Source organism: Phacochoerus africanus, chromosome 9 (genome assembly GCF_016906955.1).
Source record: "Phacochoerus africanus isolate WHEZ1 chromosome 9, ROS_Pafr_v1, whole genome shotgun sequence".
Taxonomy (NCBI): Eukaryota; Metazoa; Chordata; class Mammalia; order Artiodactyla; family Suidae; genus Phacochoerus; species Phacochoerus africanus.
The window spans coordinates 74,169,647-74,189,949 of record NC_062552.1 but is presented as its reverse complement, the minus strand read 5'-3'; positions in this window follow the sequence as shown (position 1 = coordinate 74,189,949).

The window sequence follows — 20,303 nt, the reverse complement described above, 5'->3', positions numbered from 1 at the left end:
GAGACAGAGGCTTAATGAATGCAGGGAACTTACACATCTGAAGTAAGGTCCTGGAACAACACCCAACCTAGTGCAGGCACTCTGTGGATAGGACATGGCAGCCAGCTTCACTCCTGGTTTATGGGGAGGGCAAATTGTGAGTTATAGGTGAACTGGAGTCAGGTTGGCTAATTAGTTACCAGGGAAACCAACAAGGGGCACGCCCCTCATTGCCCCTTTGATAAGAACAATCACCAGCTGGGACCTGGGGCAAGCACATGGGAAGGTCAGTCATGTGCTTAGGGTACAGGTGAAGCAGGCACTGGTCAGGCAGGGGATGTACAGAGAGCAAGAAAATACCCATCTTGAGTGGCCAGACCATATATTCTTATATTTGTGTTTCTTCTACTTTGTTTCTTGATTACATTAGATAGTTTTATCTAGTTTATGGTTTGTCCAGAGGTTTTTTGATTCCTTTTTTTCCTTTTTTAATGATTTTTATTTTTTCCATTATAGGTGATTTACAGTGTTCTGTCAATTTCCACTGTTGTTCAGGTTTTTTTTTAAAGATCCAAGTCTTATATTTATTCACTGATTCTGCCACTATTTTTTTCCAGTTCAATAATTTCTGAGAAATCATCAAACTTTGCATTTGATACAGATAGAAACATATCCTACATGTTTTGTTATGACTTGCTTTGTTTTCCTCAATATACTGTTCCTGAGATTTATCCAAGTTTTTGCTATAGATGCAGTTTATTCCTTTCCACAAATTTCTAGCATTCAGTGGAATGCATCCACAAAGAATACATTCATTCTATTCCTGAGTGATATTTGGGTTCTTTCCAGCGTTTGTCTGTTTTTACTTTTACAAAATGTGCTACTACAAATACTCTTATACTAAACATGATATTTACAAGCATCATCTTTTCTAGGGCATATCAAGGAAGTAGAGTAGTTGAGATTATTTATAAGATAACACAGACTGTTTTCAAACAAGGCTATGCTGATTCATACTTCCACCCACAATATCTAAGAGTTCTGATTGCTTTAGAATTTTGTCAACTCTTTCTTTAAGGTAGTTTGATAAGGAGACATCCCTCGAACCCAACTAGTATCCATGAGGACGCAAGTTCAATCCCTGGCCTCACTCAGTGGGTTAAGGATCCAGTGTTGCTGTGAGCTGTGGTGTAGGTCACAGATGCAGTTCGGATCCCACGTCTCTGTAGCTGTGGTGTAGGCCTGCAGCTGCAGCTCCGATTGAACCCCTAGCCTGGGAATCTCCATATGCCTTGGGTGCAGCCCTAAAAAAAAAGGAGACATCCCTGTTTTACTTTAGTCAGATTCATCCTTTGTTTTGCTTTAGTTCTGATCCCTTTTAATGTCTTGTTTAAGAACTCCTTTACCAAAGATATTAAAATCATTCTCTAGTTTCTTTTTAAATTTTGGGAGTTCCCGTTGTGGCTCAGTAGTTAACGAATCTGACTAGGATCTATGAGGATGCAGGTTCAATCCCTGGCCTCGTTCAGTGGGTTGGGGATCCAGCATTGCTGTGAGCTGTGGTGTAGGTCACAGATGCAGCTCAGATCCTGCATTTCTCTGGCTGGCAATAGGCCAATAGCTACAGCTCTGGTTGGACCCCTGGCCTGGGAACTTCCATATGCCTCAGGTTTGGCCCTAAAAAACAATTAATAATAATAATAATAATTTCATCACTTTATATATAGGTCTTTAATCCCCTTGAAATTTATTTTTGCATAAATATAAAGCTAGAGTCCAATTTCTTTCTTTTTTCATGTCTAACCAATTACCCTAGCATTACGAATTGAAAATTCCATTTTTCCTTACTGATCTGGCCCTAGTTTTTGTGTACATGTGTACATCTTTTTAATTGAATATTATATGTTGTGTATGATATATGTACAGTCTTAATATTGTTTGTCATCCTCCTCACTATGTTAAAGAAAATGCCTTTGTCTAACCCAAGACTGAACTGAGTAGAGAGTGGATTTTGAGTTTAGGAAGGCTCCATCTACATCTGGTCTATCTGCTCTCACAGTCCTGGGGCACAGCTCTAGGGGTCCTGCCTGGGAGCCTGGGATATTTACTGGGTGCTTCTTTGACATCTTCTGAACTTTTTTAGTTTTTTTCTCCTTGAAACCAAGAGTCTGCCAACAACTCCATGTTGTTTTGGCACATTTTTGCTTAGCATCTTAACTTCCAACCCTGAGTAGCTTAAAAATTTAGCATGTTCCTAACAGAGAAAAATACAAAGGGTCAGACTCACTTCCTTGCACTTACTTCCTTGTTCTCTCCAGGAACTTGGATCCTCAAGTCCTGACTGCTTTGACAGCTCTGAAATCAAAATTTCTCTCTCCAGCCCCACCTCGTTGCCAAAGTTTTTCCAGCCCCTTTCCTGCTTTGTGGGACCTCTCCCCAGATTCTTAACTGCACACCTAGCACCAAGAATCGGCTGATTTCCAGAAGGGATAAGCAAAGCATATGTTACAGGTTCCCTTGTCTCTGTAATCATGGCCTCTCAAATGCTGGCTGCTTCTCTCTAATGCCTTCAAACTCTCGTTCGTTATATTTTATCTGTTTTTCTCGTTATTCTCACTGGGGATGTTTGATTGATGCCAGCTACTCTCTCATAGTTGGAAGTGTAAGCCTCAAGTCTGAACTTCTCAGAAACCCCCCCACTTTTTTTGCCTCATTTATTTTCCCAACCTTTCTCCCACTACTCTTAGCTCCTAGTGTCATATCTGAAAATTGTAGAACACATAATTGCACAATTTTAGGACCAAAAGAAAAAGATTATCTGAACCAGGTGTTTCATTTTCCAGATGAGAATAATGAGGCCCCGTAAAGACTAAATGGCTTATCTCAGACCATATAGCAGAATTGGTATGAGAGCCCACATACACTTACTCCTTACAGGGGGTAGAGGAGCAAGGTAAACAGCAGGGCAGAAGGATCGAGAATGGCAAACTTATCTTCATGCTTCATACCAAGAAGAAGTATTTCAATTTCTTTTCTCAGGGAATAAGATCTGTTGCTTTCTAACACACCTCTACTGACAACACACTTGTCTCCTAGCATAAACTATGGTTTTTTTCCCCAAGTTATTAATTATAGCTGTCATTTCTGAGCCCAGAGCCGGAGGTAATCATCATGCTGAAAACCAAGCTGCTTCTTACACCAAGAATGAGGAAACCCAGGACAGCATCTATAAACCACCCTCCGACCTATTTTAGTCGAAAAGAAACCGGTATATCCCATATTTGACAGTCAAGCCTGTAGGTGATGTAATTTATTTTCTAAATGGGATACTGTTTGAGACTGATAGAGGATGCTGTTAATAATTATACCAGGACAACAGGCATAAACCAATATGGGTTAGACATCCTAGTCAGCAGATAATTTATCTCTGAGTTGCAAAAAAGGTTTTTCTAATACTTCCTTAAGGATTCCAATCACTTTCATATGAGAAAAGAAGTATTCACTGCCACAGAATGCATTCTTTTAAATTAATAGAATTTTTATTTTTTAATAAAATATTTGTTAGAGAAGTTTCAGGTTTACAGAAAAAAAAAGATCAAAAAGTAGAATTCCCAATACACTCCCTGATTCCGCCCCCTTCAATTTATTTTTCTCTGTATTAACATCTTGCTTTAGTATGGGGCATTTGTTATAATTGATGAGCCAATATTGATACATTTTTATTAACCAATAATCATAGTTTAAATTGATTCATTCTTTGCGTTTGTCTATTCTATGAGTTTCGACAAATGTACAATGTCATGTACTACCGTATCATATAGGAGAGTTTCACTGCCCTAAAAACCCCCTGTGCTCCATTTATTCATTTCTCCTTCTCTCCTGCTAAGGCCCTAATAACAAATGATGTTTTTACTGTCTCCATAGTTCTGTCTTTTCCAGAATGTCATATAGTTAGATTTATATAGTATGTAGTGGCCTTTTCAAATTGGCTTCTTTCCTATCATTTGCTTTAAAAATTTTAAATCCCGGTGTTAAGTGGTATCTCTTCATCATGAAAAAGTAGAGACTATTTCAAATGAGACCATAGGATCCAAAGATTCCTGTGCAAGACTATAGGGAGAAGGGAAAGATTTTCTAGACAAAGCATAAAAAGTAAGTTTCATAAAATAAAAGATGGTAAACATTACTTTTAAAAGCATTTGTAAGATAAAATAAATAAAAAACAAGCCAAAATTAAAGGCACTTAATTTTTGCACCTAAAAACATATTATAATCCAGAATATATAAGAGCTTTTATGAATCAATTGAAAAAAAGATACGTAACAATAGGAAAAATGGGCAAAGCTAAAAGAAAATACAGAAAATAAATGACATGCTGATAAAATATTTTAAAATTCTCAACTTCACTAATAATCAAGGATGTAAAAATTAAACAATGAAAAAATATTCCATATTCATTAGGTTGGCAAAATTGAATAATCTGTTAGTATCAGAAAAATAAGGGCCTTGAAATATGGAAATTCTGGTGAGAATGTAAATTGGTACCACCATTTTGGTGAGTAATTTGGAGTTCCCTGGTAAGGTTAATGATACATAAGACCCAGAATTACTATTCTTAGATACCTACTTTTTAGAAATATCTTAAATGTATGCAAAAAGAGACATAAAGAATGCTTACTGTGGCAATGTTTCTGGCAGGAAAAAAAAAAAAAAGCATAAACACTCAAGTTGCCCTCAGCTATGCAATGTAGCTTATTCATGCAATGGAATACTAAAAAGGAATGTAAATGAATGAATTAAATCCTCACATCATATTGCCGAATCGAAAAAAGCAGGTTGCCAATTAAAATATATGGCATAATTCCACAAACATATACAAAGAAATACACACATATGTTTTTAAAATATGTGAATGATGGTATGTATATAAAAGGCACAAAAAGGTATAAAAACATATGGGAATAACATATTACAACTGCAGGATAATTATGGGATAAAGAGGTAAAAGGAATGAGACAGCCTTAGATATAAACATTACATACTATTAATTTATGTATTTAAACATAGAGATGTGAAATGAATTTTTCAAAATATTAACAGCTATTTAAATTGATGGTTGATGTGTAGATGTCAATTATATTATTTTCTGTAGTGTTTTTATTAATTTCATATGTTTCATGTTTAAACATTTAAAGGGTTTGAAAAGTCTAACTTCTTTTCCCCTACACTCCTTGCTAGAGCCACAAATTAAGGAAAAAATTCATTGCACAATGTGATACACAAAAAGAAGATAAGTATAATTTGGGGGGAAAAGAACAGTCATGAGGTTTCAAATTCTAGCTTTTATACTTACTGGACATGAAACCCTGAGCAAGTCCCTTTGCCATTAATTCTTTCAACTATAAAATGGGATATAAAATTAGTACAACTAATAATATTAATATCTACCTCAGAATTTTCAAAGATTCAAATGAAGAGATATGTGAAAACATTTGGTAAACTAAAAATCAAACATAAACATTAATTTCCATTATTACTGAAGTAGCTGCTGGGTAAGATAGAATGATACTGCTGAATTGTCTCTGTCTGAGATACTATTTATTGAATAAATGACAAAAAAAAGACAAAGAAAAATAAAATTTTCAAAGAATATATAATTCACATGTTTTACAATTGTATATAATGTATAATGTAGTATGTATAATACAATATGCTTACAGATAAGATAAATAAAAATTATCAGGAACATATTGCATTTTTAAAATTTCATACAGGATTTAGATTCTCTCAGAATTTAGATTCTTGCATAAATTGTCTAGTATTTTTAACATGTAATATACAAAAGAGGAAGCTGAGAGGTAACAATTTTCTGGATCTTTGGAAAATAAATACAAAACATTTAAAAAAAATTTTTCTGTGTTTAATTAGGTTCTTTATATTTTTAATTTAAAATAATATTACAAATGTTATATTTTCATTTTATTTAATTAAAGTATAGTTGATTTACAATGATGTGCCAATTTATATTGTACATCAAAGTGACTCAGTCATACATGTATATACATTCTTTTTTATATCATTTTCCATCATGATCTATCCCAGGAAATACGATATAGTTACTTGTGCTATACAGTAGGACCTCAATGCTTATCTATTCTAAATGTAATAGTTTGCATTTTACTAACCCCAAAATCCCAGTGCAGCCCACTCCCTCCACCGCTTCCCTTTGGCAATCACAAGTCTGTTCTCTATGTCTGTGAGTCTGTTTCTGTTTTGTCAATAGGTTCATTTGTGCCATATTTTAGATTCCACATATAAATGATATCATATGGCATTTGTCTTTCTTTTTTTGACTTACTTCACTTGGCATGATAATCTCTAGTTGCTGCACATGACATTCTTTCATTCTTTTTTATGGCTGAGTAGAATTCCACTGTCTACATTACCACATACATTCATCTGTTGATGGACATTTAGACTGTTTCCATGTCCTAGCTATTGTGAATAGTGCTGCTATGAACATAGCAGTGCATTATCTTTTTGAATTATAGTTTTGTCTGGATATATGCGGGCTTGTGTGGGAGTTTTATTTTTAGTTTTCTGAGGAAACTCCATACTATTTTCCATAGTGGCTGCACCTACTAACATTCCCATCAACAAGGTACGAGGCTTTCTCTCCTTTTCTCCATATCCGTTCCAGCATTCCAATTTATTTTTATGTTATTTATTTATTATTTTACTGAAATTTTTAAAATGCGCTAGAAGATAGTTGACTTACAATGTTATCTTAGTTTCAGGTGGACAGCAAAGTGAATCAGCATACCTCATTGTAGTTTTGATTTGCATTTCTCTAATGATTAGTGATACTGAGCATCTTTTCATGTGCCTACTGGCCATCTGTATGTCTTCTTTGGAGAGATGTCTATTTAGGTCTTCTGTCCATTTTTTATTGGATTTTTTTGTTTTTTGTTGTTGAGTTGTATGAGTGTTTGCATATTTTGGTAATTAAGCCCTTGTCAGTTGTCTCAATTTGCAAATATTTTCTCTCATTCCATAGTTTGTCTTTTTGAGGTTTTTGGTTTGTTTGTTTGTTTTTTATGGTTTCCTTTGCTGTACAAAAGTGTGTAAGTTTGATTAGATCCCATTTGTTTATTTTTGTTTTTAATGTCTATTGCCTTTGGAGACTGACCTAATAAAACATTTGCATGATTTCTGTCAAAGAATGCTTTGCCTATGTTCCCTTACAGGAGTTTTATGGTGTCATGTCTCATGTTCAAGTCCAAAGTAGTATTTCTAAATTTTTGTCAACTAAGAATAGATTTTCACCATTTATACCTCCCAATGCATATCATGGTATAGTATTTTGAAAATCTTATTACAAACGAAAAAACTAAAATAGCCTAAAATTACAATTACACCTTTCAGCACTTCAGATATAATATGTGGGCCAAAATAAGAGTTTGTAGTAGAAGAAACTAAAAACATGAAAGCTTGGAGTTCCCATCGTGGCGCAGTTGTTAACGAATCCGACTAGGAACCATGAGGTTGCGGGTTTGGTCCCTGCCCTTGCTCAGTGGGTTAACGATCCGGCGTTGCCGTGAGCTGTGGTGTAGGTTGCAGACGCAGCTCGGATCCCGCGTTGCTGTGGCTCTGGCGTAGGCCGGTGGCTACAGCTCCGATTCAACCCCTAGCCTGGGAACCTCCATATGCCGCGGGAGCGGCCCAAGAAATAGCAACAACAACATCAACAACAATTACAACAACAACAACAACAAAAGACCAAAAAAAAAAAAAAATGAAAGCTCAATTAGTTGAACAAGAATTATTAAAAGAGTAAGGCTTTGGCACCACATTCCTTTGCTTCTACCTCATTTTTTCTTCACATCCTCTCTTCCAATACTTCTTTCTGGCGCCATCTGGTCATCTAAGGCAATGAACTCCAAAGTAGACATGTGAACTCCAGGGGCTCCCCTGATAATTCCCTGGGTCTAGCAAGAAAAATACCAGGTTATTCTATTTCTAACCTAAAATTTAGAAACAAAAATGAGCTTTAGTTTTATTTAATATACAAATTTATTCCAGCTCTGCATATCAGATGTTCAAATATCATGTCAGACTGGCAAAGGAATCTTGCAAAAAGAGTGAGAGTTCTATAACACGGAGGGGTTGATGATATTTAACTGACATTTTTATTCACTTTCAATTTATCCCAAACATCACAATACTTAGCAAGTGGATTTTTAATATCATATTATCTCATTTAACAAAATCAGCTCTTAACATGTGACCCATGGCTTAAAAAGGTTACTGCAAAAAACAAAAACAAATATAAATTGAATTATCTTAAAATGCAAGCACAAGCAAACTCAAGCAAACAGAAGCACAAATCAGTCCCTATTTCTAGAACGAGCTCTTTGTCAGATGCATTATGAAGTAACAACAATTAATATCTAATTACATCTGATGAAAATTCAGAGTTTCAAAATTACAAGTACTGAGATAAGGATTTACATCCATATTGTTCCAAACTGTATGTTATACCTTGAGATCCTAGTTAATTATAGTAGAAAATAACATGACAGAAAAAAATACATTTTTAAACTTCATGGAATCTTTTTTTTTCTTTTATTGTGTATGTTTTATGATACATCAGTCTGTGAGTACAATATCCCACATTCATAAATCATAGACAAATTTGGAGGAGGTGGAGTCAAGAGTTTATTCTGATGTGGCATGATGAATAGTTTTTCCAGATAATTACACTTACGGTCCTCCTGCTTACATTCTTTCAACTCATCTTCCACATTACAAAGAGGGTGTTTTTGAAATCAAAATAAATAAATTGCCTGTTGAGTGTCCATCATATGCCAGACCCTGTATTGATTGGCATTCAGCAGAACTTTGTTGCACAGATAAAAGGCTGAATGGGGGAATGGATGAACAGGACAGTGAGGGGGTATGAGAGGTGAAGAGATGAGTTTTGAAGTCTTGGTAATTTGCATATTGGTTCTAACAATGAGCAGAAATGAGTCAAAATGACATGAGCATAGTGAAAATTAAATAAATGTTTATTTTTAATCCATTTTAAATTGGGACCTTATTTGAGTTAGGATTGCTGGGTTTGGAGTGAGAGAGGAATCAATAAAGCAGTCAATAAGCAGTTATTGGGAGCCTATCGCACAGAAGTGGACTCAAAGCACAAGAGGAATAAAGATTTAAAACATAGATTTCAAAGCACGCACTTTTTTTCTACATCCCCCTATTCTTTTCTTCCTATTCTTCAAATAAAATTACTGACCTGACTTTTATTTATTTATTTTTTTTGGCCACACCCATGACATGTGTAAGTTCCTCTGCCAGGGATTGAACCTGCACCACAACAGCAACCTGAGCCACTGCAGGAACACCAGGCTTTTAACCTACTATACTACAAGAGAACTCCTGACTGGACTCTGATAATGGTAATTCCTATTTACCACTTAGTTCACTGTTGTTTCTCCTGTTTCTTCCTGACAATTCATGTATTATTCATTCAATAATGGTTTAAAGAAAAAAGAAAACAATATCCCTCCTGATACTGAGCTTAAAATCCTGTGGTTTAGATGACAGTTACTAAGGATAATAAAATTAACCCAGGGTTGTAACTGTCTCAATCATGAAAAGGGACCTTCCTCAAGTATTCAGAACCATGCCAATTGAAACTTTTATTCAGCAATTATATGTTATTTCCTTTAATTTGTTGATGCTCATTTAGCCAATGAGTCAACAAATATTGACTGAGCACCTGTTAGGTGCCGAACTTAGACTCTGGAAGAGAGAGGAGTGAGCAAAACAAAGCCTCTTCCTCATAGACTCTACCTTCTGGTGGGGAAGACAGACAAAGCTTTGCCAGAGATGGCTGAGAAAAGATTGAATAGGGAGCACTCACCATTCCTGTGTTTGTTTCCTCCTTAATTTTAACTTGGTATGTCTTCTAACCATCTTGTTTTACATTGCCCCCATTTTCCGCCAATTTAACTGGTAAAACTAAAAACTGATTGATAACAGTTCTAACTATTCCTAATATACATCTGATGGCTAATAAAGGCTCTTAAATAATGAAAACTAGAAAAAAGTAGAAATTTCAGGCACTTATCTCTGACCTAGAGACACTTTGCTTTAAGGTATTTGATTTTGTAGGAGTTGTTTCCTCAGAGCCCTTCAGTTCATAAAATGTTGGTAGCAGCCTGGCCAGTTATTTCTAAGAAAATAATCCATTTTATAATAGAGTTAGGGTTCCTGGGTCAACAGCTTGTGGAGTTTAGCAGGTCACCAAGGCATCTTTAAAATATGAGTGACTTTACATTTACCTGGTTCTAAATTTTTTTTTTAATTTTAACCAATATGAGGAAACTCAGCATCACTCAGATATTCTGTGCCCTAATCTATCTAAAAACACAGCATACACTTTTGTCTGTTTATTTCCCTTCCATGTGACACTTATAGACTTTTACATCAGGCCTAACACTTCAACACTGCCATTGTATTTAACACAGAGAAAGAAAACTGGAAGATAGGAGAGTTTCTACATCTGCTGTGAAAAGCTTTGTTTATTATTATCAGAGAAGCCATTAGAGTCCTAGTAGCACAATATATCTAAAATATGGAAAACATCATTCACTCTGACTCTCCTTCATATTGATGGACTTGAAATCCAGCCCTATCACTTACTAGCAGCAAGACTTGGGCAAGTCACCTTCAATCTCTTCATTGCAACAGAAGGACAATGTGTATCCATCCACCTGTAAGTCTGAAATAACCAAAGGAAGTAAAGTGCCTGCCCTGCTGTAAGTTCTATGTGCTATCTAGTCAACTATGCACATGATCCACAAGGGCAAGGGCAACTATTTGCATTCATTTTCACTCATGTATCTCCCATACCTACAACAGTGCCTGGCACAGAGTAGAAGTCGAATAAATGAATGGCAAGACATAATGCAATTAGACATTAGGACATAAATATCCAATGGAGATCTGAAATGAATTGTGATTCTGTCTCTCAGATCAAAATGGGGGCTGTGCCAGTGCCTGTTTCATGGCAACAGTTGAGGATTCCCAAGGAGAGAGGAAAATAGCAGAAAGGCGAGTGTGAAGACTAAAGGGAAGCACTGAATCTCTCTCCTCCCCAGTTCTCTCAAAACAACAATGAAATAAGTACCTTGGGACTCTGGGAAGCAGAGGGACCAGGAGAAGAGAACATAACTCCATCCATGGTGAGCCTATGGCTATTCTTGCCAGGAGTCCAAAGTAAGCATTGGCAATGGCCTAAGCCAGAGAAGAGCCAGCAGATGGAGTGAGAAGGTGAGCTGAAAAGACCCCAGGATCTTGCCAGGTAGGAAGTGTGTCAAGAAGAGCTTGATAGGAGTTCCTATGGTGGCTCAGCTGGTTAAGAACCTGACACGGTGTCCGTGAGAATGAGGGATCCATCCCTGGCCTCCTTACTCAGTGAGTTAAGGATCTGGTGTTGCTGCAAGCTACGGTTTACGTTGCAGATGCAGCTTGGATCTGATGTTGCTGTGGCTCTGGTATAGGCAAGGAGTGCAGCTCCAATTCAACTGTTAGCCTGAGAACTTCCATATGCTAGAGGTGCAGCCTTAAAAAGGAAAAAAAAAAATGGCTCGATGGCAAGAATGCCCTGAGGAAACCATAACGATAGTCACCTGCATTTGGTGCTGCCCCACCTTCCCTTTGAACACCAGGATTTTCCACCCTCCAGAATCCGTGCTCCCCAGTATCTGACTACAGATCTTTCCTTTGTTGAGCTTGAGACCCTCCTTTGCTCTGCCATTCTGCACAATGAAACGCCACCTTCCCTGCGCCTTATTATATACACTGGGATTTTCCTGAGCTTTCTGCCCGATTTGGAGAATATGACAACCATCCAGGATAAAATGCACATGAATGATAAAGTTTTGATGACAAAAGAATCAGTCTCTGCCACGTTGGCTCATATTAGTGATGAAAGGCTGGGGGGTGAGGGTTGAACACATAGGAGGCCCTCCATGTTATGGGAGCCCTCTTAAGCTCTCAAATCACACTGCACCGTCAAAAATTCAGGCCTCTTAAAGTAGACCAGCCTACATCTGGGATGTTAAAATCAGGAGAAAAAGAGGAAAATGAGTCTGAACTGTCAGAAGAACCTAGAGAACTGTTCAGGTGAGCCCTGCTGATGAGCAGAAAATACCACATACATGTTTAAAGTGGACCCATCAGATATACAGTGCACTACCTGAGACAGTTTATTCTCCTATATAAAAAAGGGGGGGGGGGGCAAAATGAACCACTATGTCAGTTTTCCAGATCAAATTTATATAGAATCTGGTGATTATGAGTTACCACTCTTGGTTGCATTTGTATTCATGAGAGAAAATACAGCTAAATTGGTTACTGCAACTCCTAATCCTAAGAGTAAATATTGTGGCTGAGATGCTTACATTGCTTCATTCATACAGTCCAGAATGGATTAGGCACATTTTCCTGGAAACAGGAACACTGTCTGTGCAGGGCAGGGTTCTTGAATTCAAAGACAGTCAGACCCAATAGAGGGGGGATCACCAAAACCATAAACTAGAAAGGGCACACTCAATAGAGACCATTTCCAGTCCTCACAAGAACCCTATGAAGTAATATTGACCACATTTTTCAGATGAAGGATGGTGGCTCAAAAAATTTATCTGCAAGTCAACTCTACTCCAACAAAATGTTTAAAAAATAAGTAAATAATGTTTAAAAAGTTATCTTACTACTAATTGAACCCACAATCTACTAGCTCTGTGTGCGGTCACACAGCTAAATAAAGTAGCATCAAAACGTCTCTCCTGCATATTCAGATGATGTGAGGATAAAGCAAGATAATGCAGGTAAAATAGTCAGAAAATTAAACTGCCCTAAATCCACAAGAAGCATTATTATGTACAAACTTTTCTTGGATGGGAATAGACATTAAAATCTTGGCCATGTGCAAAATTGTTCTTAATTTAGGAAGTTGTTCAACCCTGTTTTTAGCCCCAGGATTCTATGCTTCTATGTATGAAGAGGAAAATGAAATATAGTCATGCAAGAGGCTATTTCTTTAATTTTCTGGATTGTCACATTCATTCAGCATGAAATTTTCTACAGAAAGTCAATTTTGGAAAGTTCCAAACTTAATTAGATCTTGCAGTTTTGTGATCTTCATTATAATTATCGAATACTGAAGAGCTAATAAAGGATCAACCTCTGGGCTGCAGAATAACCTAATCTATTCATACCTCAGTGATGTCCTGAATTACAACTGGGGGCTGATGAACTCCAGTGCACCAGCCAACCAACCATAGTCGGCAAATTGCAATGCACAACTGAGCCTTGATCAGACCAAGATGAATATATGATATGTAAAATAATCCAATAAAGTTTATCAATAATACATGGGCAATTCAGATGAAACATACACTAGTGTAGCAAGTCTAATTAAGAGCATTTCTATGATAAACTAAAGCCCTATCTCCTGCTATCATGCAATTATTCATTTGAACCTATTGTTACCAGAACAATGAACAGTGAGCATCTTCCTTATTAGCGATCCTTCTTTCTGATATTTGCAATTTAACCAAATAATACATCTCACCCTTTTAATATTCCAAAGGATGTTTCAATACCCAGACATTTTCCTTAATGTAGATTCTATCAGAGACAGAGTGGTAAATTCCAGATCATTTGTTTTGTTTTTTTTGCTTTATGTTGTCTTAGATTTTTTTTTTTTTTTGAAGATTGCTACAGGTACTTTTCAGCAGCATTTCTATAAGTTTTGTGGGCTAATGGTATCTTATAAATAAATTCTACCAAACGGACCCATGATTTAAGCAGTAAAGAAACCTCATTAACTCCTTCAGTTCCTTAGCAACTTAATTCAGTATCACCTCTGCCATTATCTCCTACACTCTAAGTGTTTAAGAGCCAAAAGGGCAACCCAAATATTACACAGGGAAAAATGCCAACTTAATTAAATGTATTGATGTACATTAGTAAAAACTTAGATTCTAAAAAACCCACAGTCATTGAAATTTTTACCTTTTTTCTTAAGAAGTATAAACTTTACATTTGGAAAGATTATTTGAGTCCCTTGAATAGACCATTGAATTCTGCACATATTAAAAAGTTTTCTCTAACTATAAAACAAGTAAGCCTAGTTATCGTTAATACAGGTGTACTAAAAAGTCAAGCCAGGATCAGTTTCTTAATATTCTATCCTCCTGAGGGGTGAGTAGGAAGAAAAGGTTAGAAAATCTTGGGACAAGGGGATCATGGTTTGCTTTCTTTCTTTGTCTGTGTATGGAAAGAGAAAGTACTATGTCTGAACCGTTGTGTGATTCTATGAAACAAGTGTGGTTTATTTTGTGTTGCTTGCATTTGTCTATCTGTTTGTTTGTCTGTTGAAGCATTCCTTTTTGTTTGGGAGAGTCATTGGAATTGCTTGCAGGAGCTGAAGAGAGGAAGGAATAATGAAAAGGCTTTGTGCAAAACTTTTTCAAATGCTAAGCACAAGCAGTATTGCTTTGGGGTCCAAGCAACACTAAACGCCTCCCATCTTCACAAAAAATACAACTGTATGCACCACCTTGAGGAGTAGCAGCTTAAAAAAAGAGGAGGAATAAAGCCTCTTTGGCACAGATACTGGTGATCTCATGAAAGCAAAATCAGAAACAGCAAAAATAAAGCTGCTTCTACAAGTTTTCAGAGAAGATGACTCTGGTCAAGGGTAGATTTAGGAAAAGAAGAAGAACATGGCAGATCCCTAAGGGGATAGTCATGCATATTAGCTTGTGAGCAAAGATGAAGGACCAAAGTGGGAACTCACCAAGATGAACAGGGAAAATTTTGTCAGTAGGAGGTGCTGAAATTAGGCAATGTATACACTTGGGTCTTGAAGTGATTGTAAATGCATACTAAAAGTTAGTTGTAATCTTCATGTATAATCATAGGCTGCTTTCATCAATGAGACCAAACAAGATTTTCTAGCCAATCGTTACATGTTTTTATTTGAATAAAATTATTAGGACAAAACATTTTTTAATCTAGCATCAATTTCTCCCAAAGTGTGACTTGTGAAATATAGTTTAAATGCTTCTCAGAGAAGGTGACTTCCATTCATTTAAAGTATGTTTCACTCTTCCTATGAATAGACCATGAAAACAATTGTATTCAAACTCATCTGCTTGCAATTTCTTGAACTTACATTTTTTCACTCTTGCTGGAAAAAAATGTTATTCCTTTTCTTGTCTGTATATCCAAGCATATTTTAAGACCTCACCTTAAAACTCCACCTCTTCAATAAAAGTCCCCAGGACTAACTGAAGTTAAATTCCTTCTCTCTCCCTGAACACACTCATTTCTTCAACATGTACTTACTGAGGAGGACAATGTGCCATGTACCCACTGAGCACTCACTTATGCTTTTGGAGTGTCAGTCATCTTGTTATGCATCTGATTTTGTCTTCTTCACCTAGATTATAAACTATCAGGAAAGAGACAGCATTTTACATGTCTTCTTTAATCACTGCTTTGGTGCTTAATTTCCTGAACATAGGAGGCATTTAACAAATTGCAGTCTTTAAATAAAAGAAAATGAAACTGAATTATATATACCTTTAACAAGGGCTAGAAGGCAATACTACCCTCAGATGGAGTGCCTCCTGTGTGTCAAGATCTTTCTATAAATGATCTCTAACACCTTTCTTTTTTTTTTTTTTTTTGCTTTTTAGAGCCACACCATGGTAAATGGAGGTTCCCAGGCTAGGGGTCCAGCCAGAGCTACAGCTGCCGGCCTACACCACAGCCACAACACCACCAGATCCAAGCCACATCTGCGACCTTCACAACAACTCACGGCAACGCCAGATCCTTAACCAATTGAGCAAGGCCAGGGATCAAACCCACAACCTCATTGTTCCTAGTCGGACTCGTTTCTGTTGCGCCATGACAAGAACTCCCAAATGATCTCTAATCTTTATGGCAGTCCACTAAGATAAAATTTTGGTAGCCCCCTGATGTGTCTAAGAGGAAAGAAATACTATGAGAAAAAACATTATCTTGGGTTTCTCTGCTATTAAGTTTCAGAAATCCAGGCCTGGATGATTCTTAAAAACCAAGAGGATTTTCAGCTCAGGAGAGATTCTAACTCTGCGGTTGTCAACCATGACAGTTTCCTTTATAGATGAGCCAAGGGAAATACATTTCAATATTCTGAAAATGTCACATTTGTCCAGATCTTTCCATTCTTTTGCCTTTTTATATTTCCTTAGCTAAGATTCCATTGAGCTATATCTTTTTTCGAAAATTGAAAGCCACCAAACAGTAAGTATCACTCTCAGGCTGTAAAATAACAACAACAAAAAACCGTTAAATAAGAGAAAAATTAATTTTAAAAAGGAAACAGAAAAAAACTTCCTTTAATGAGTGAATACATACTAAATAATGGAGTGTTTTCTATATTGCTTTGGTGTAAATTTATTCAAGACTATCCATACATATCAAAATATTGTATTTATGTTACAATGACTGGATTTGTTAGAATTTTTTTGAAACAGTGAAAACATAGGAAAGCATTTTATATAATCAAGTTGTATACATTGAAATGAAATGAGACACTAAATTGATTTTCAAAGTAGCTGCTGTACTTTTTATATGATAATGCAGTAATAAGAGAGAGATTAAGGATAGTAAGAATTTTACCAATTTACAGTAATTCTTCATTACTGGATGATATTTGCAGTGCAGCATTTGTAATTACAGATCATTATTTTTAATGTATTTCTTTACAAAAGGAGAATTTTTGAATGGCTTCTCTAGCTGTTGCCAACACCTGCAGAACTTTGGACTTTTTGGATTTTTGCAAAAGTAAGATTTTTGAAGCCTCAAAAGATCCAAGAGGAAGTGGCTATATCAGGCATAAGGTGAGCGAGGGGAAAAGTGAAATGATCTGCGGTCCCAATCACAGCACCTAAGGAGGCATGGAGGACTCGGCTCTGTTTGAATAGGTTTTCGCCACTCAAGGTCTCTGACTCAGTGGGTAAAACTAGGAAACAAGTATATCAAGATCAGTGATCCCTAAATGAGGGGGAAAGAAGGGAGTGTGTTAGAATAACCTGAGGATTTGGGGTGCATTTTTCTTGACTATTTTTAGTGATTCAGAGATTCTGGTACACCCACCTCCTTGCCAGTAGCTAGCTATTTATTGTCCTAGTGATGCACTGTTCTAGCCCTCTGGTATGTTAGAGATGAGAAAAATAAAGCTGATAATTACTAGTTTAGTCACGGGGGAGATACATAGGCAAATGAGTGGTATGGATAGTAGCATCTAGCCTGCAGAAAATCATTCCGATTTGAAACAGGTCTATATCCATAGTCAATCCCCTAAGAAGGAGGAATTGGCAAAGATTAGCAGGATACCAGATCCAGAACAAGAGGGCTTGGGCAAGGATCAGTTCCCAGGAGTTTGTTTCTCAGGAAACAAAAAGCTTTAGAAAAAAGCCTGAGAATTAGAGGCTTTCACTGCAGACTCAGGACAGTAAGTTTCCAATTCACTCAATGTTCGAAAAGGGCCCTATTATATATTTCTGTACTGGGTTGGCGAGAATTAAATATAACCGATTCTGTAAATTGTGGATAGCTGAGAAGGGCTGGGAAGCTTAGAGATAAACATTACTAAAAACTTAATTATGAATCATTACTGTAACAACACAAAACCTCTGGTCAGTAAAATATTGTAAAGAATGTGCTATAGGAAAGAAATTAATACCTGCTATCACTGCTTCTATGCAAAACTTTCCTAGAAGTCCCAGTCAATGCAAAAATATAAGGGAAAATGGAAATAATTATCAGAGTTCAAAAGGAAAAATAAAATTATTCTTTATAGACAACACAATTTTCTATAGGAAAGCAGAGAGACTCTAAAGATAATTAAAAGTAGTGAGAATTCAATGACACTAGATACAAGATAAATACACAAAGAACAACTGTGTTCCTGAATGCTAGCAACAACCAAAAAGGAAAATAACAATAAGAAATATTTCATTCATGAGAGGAATGAAAACCATTAGGTATATAAGGAAAAAATTAACAAAAAAAGCATACATGGAGAAAATTGGAAACATGTAAAAGTTCAAGAAGATAGACAAATAAATGGGACTACTTACATATGCTGTCATAGACATGTTAATTCTTCCCAAGTTAAGCTAAAAATTCAACCAAAAATTCCAGAAAGGAATTCCATGGTTCCCGAAGGACACAGAAAAGCCAAGAAAAGTTTGAAGAAGAATAAGATTGGAGACAGTTAAAAACTCATCCTACCATATGTACAGACCTACCAAAAGCCACAGTGATTTGATAAGGTGATTTTGCCACAGATGTAGACAAACTGGCCAATAGCACAGAAAGAAACTTCCCCCAAACAAATGTTGTTTACTGGATTAAATAGTGTCCTTCAAAATTCATGGCCACTAAGAACTTCAGGATGTAAACTCACTTGGAAATAATCAGGAGATGTAAAAGTTTAAGGTGAGGTCATAGCAGATTAGGTTGGGCCCTCATCCAATGACTGGTGTTCTTATGGGAAGATCATGTGAGAACAGGCAACAATCAGGGAATGATGCCATGTGATGATGGAAGCAGAGATTGGAGCGATGCATCTGGAAGCCAAGGAATGCCAAGACTGCTGGCAACCACATGAAGCTAGGACAAGACAAGGAGGTGTCCTTCTCTAGAGCCTTCAGAGAGAGCCTGGCCCTCTTAAATGCAGACTGTGAAACAATACATTTCTGTTGTTTAAGCAACACAGTTTCTGATCATTTATTTTGGCAGCCCTTGGAAACTAATACACAAACGAACACATATACTGAAGATTTATACAGGACTACCACATTGCACAGCATCAGGGAACAACATTTGCATTATCTTCTGTGTGCGCCAGGATTGTGCCATTCACATATATTACGCTGTGAATGATACCCCCTGGAATTTTGCAGAGCACTAACCCTCTTTATGCAGGAGAGAGTAGGCCGTACAAAGTAATGTGAAAAAGACTAATTTTTTTAATGAGGTGTGTTGGAACTGAGGGCTTGTCATGTGGAAAAAGATAAACCTGAACTTACTCTATAAAAAAAAAGTAATTCTAGATGAATTGATGGCTTAGATAAGGAGAGAAAAATGTTAAATTCTAAAAGAAAATATTCAAATAGCTCTAGAACTTTGGAGTTGAAAATTATTTCCCAAGCAACACACACAAAAAGACCCAAAACACGATTTTGATAAGTTTGACTATACTGAAATTAAAATTTTCTGTATGACAAACGATATCACAAAGTGAAAATACAAGCAACAGAAGACATTTGCCTTATGCATTCCCCATGAAAGATTGATATTCAGAAAATTCAGAGAACACCTATAAATCAGTAAGGAAAAGATAAATAATCCAAGAGAAAAACATCAGCAAAATATATGAATGGGTAAAAGTCACATAGGAGAAAAGATACCATATTTATGAAAAGATGTTAAACTCTATGTTCAAAGAAATATGTATGTAAATACATGACATTCTATTTTACACTCTGAAGATTCGGAACAACTAAAAAGTTAGATAATACTAATGATTTGCTAGAATATGGGCACCTGCAAATTCTCGTACATTGCCAGTGTGTGATTTACATCCACACAACACTTTGTAAGGCCATTGGGCAATATCTGATATGATGTGCATCCCTTTGATCCAGAAAATCCACTTTTAGGTGTCTATCCTAAAGCAATTTGAACATGGGCACAAGGAATCATGAAAAAGGTATTCATTGTGTACCATCTATAATAGGGACATGTGGTAAACTCTCTAAATGGCCATCAAAAGTGGATAAATTGCTATATATTTATATACTTAAATGTTTATGGATTTCCCATTGTGGATCAGCAGTAACAAACCCAGCTAGTAACCATGGTGACAAGAGTTCAATCCCTGACCTCACTCAGTGGGTTAAGGATCTGGTGTTGCCGTGAACTGGGCTGTAGACTGCAGACGCGGCTCGGATCTGGCATCGCTGTGGCTGTGGCAGAGGCTGGCTGCTACAGCACCGATTCGACCCCTAGTCTGGGAACTTCTGTATGCTGCAGGTGTGGCCCTAAAACAAATAAATAAATAATTTGTGTGTGGTATACTTACACAATTGTCATATATTTATAAATGAACTGAATGTACTTACAGGGAAAAAAATTCTAAAAAATAATATAGATTTTTTTTTAAGGATGATGTAAAGGGTTCAGCA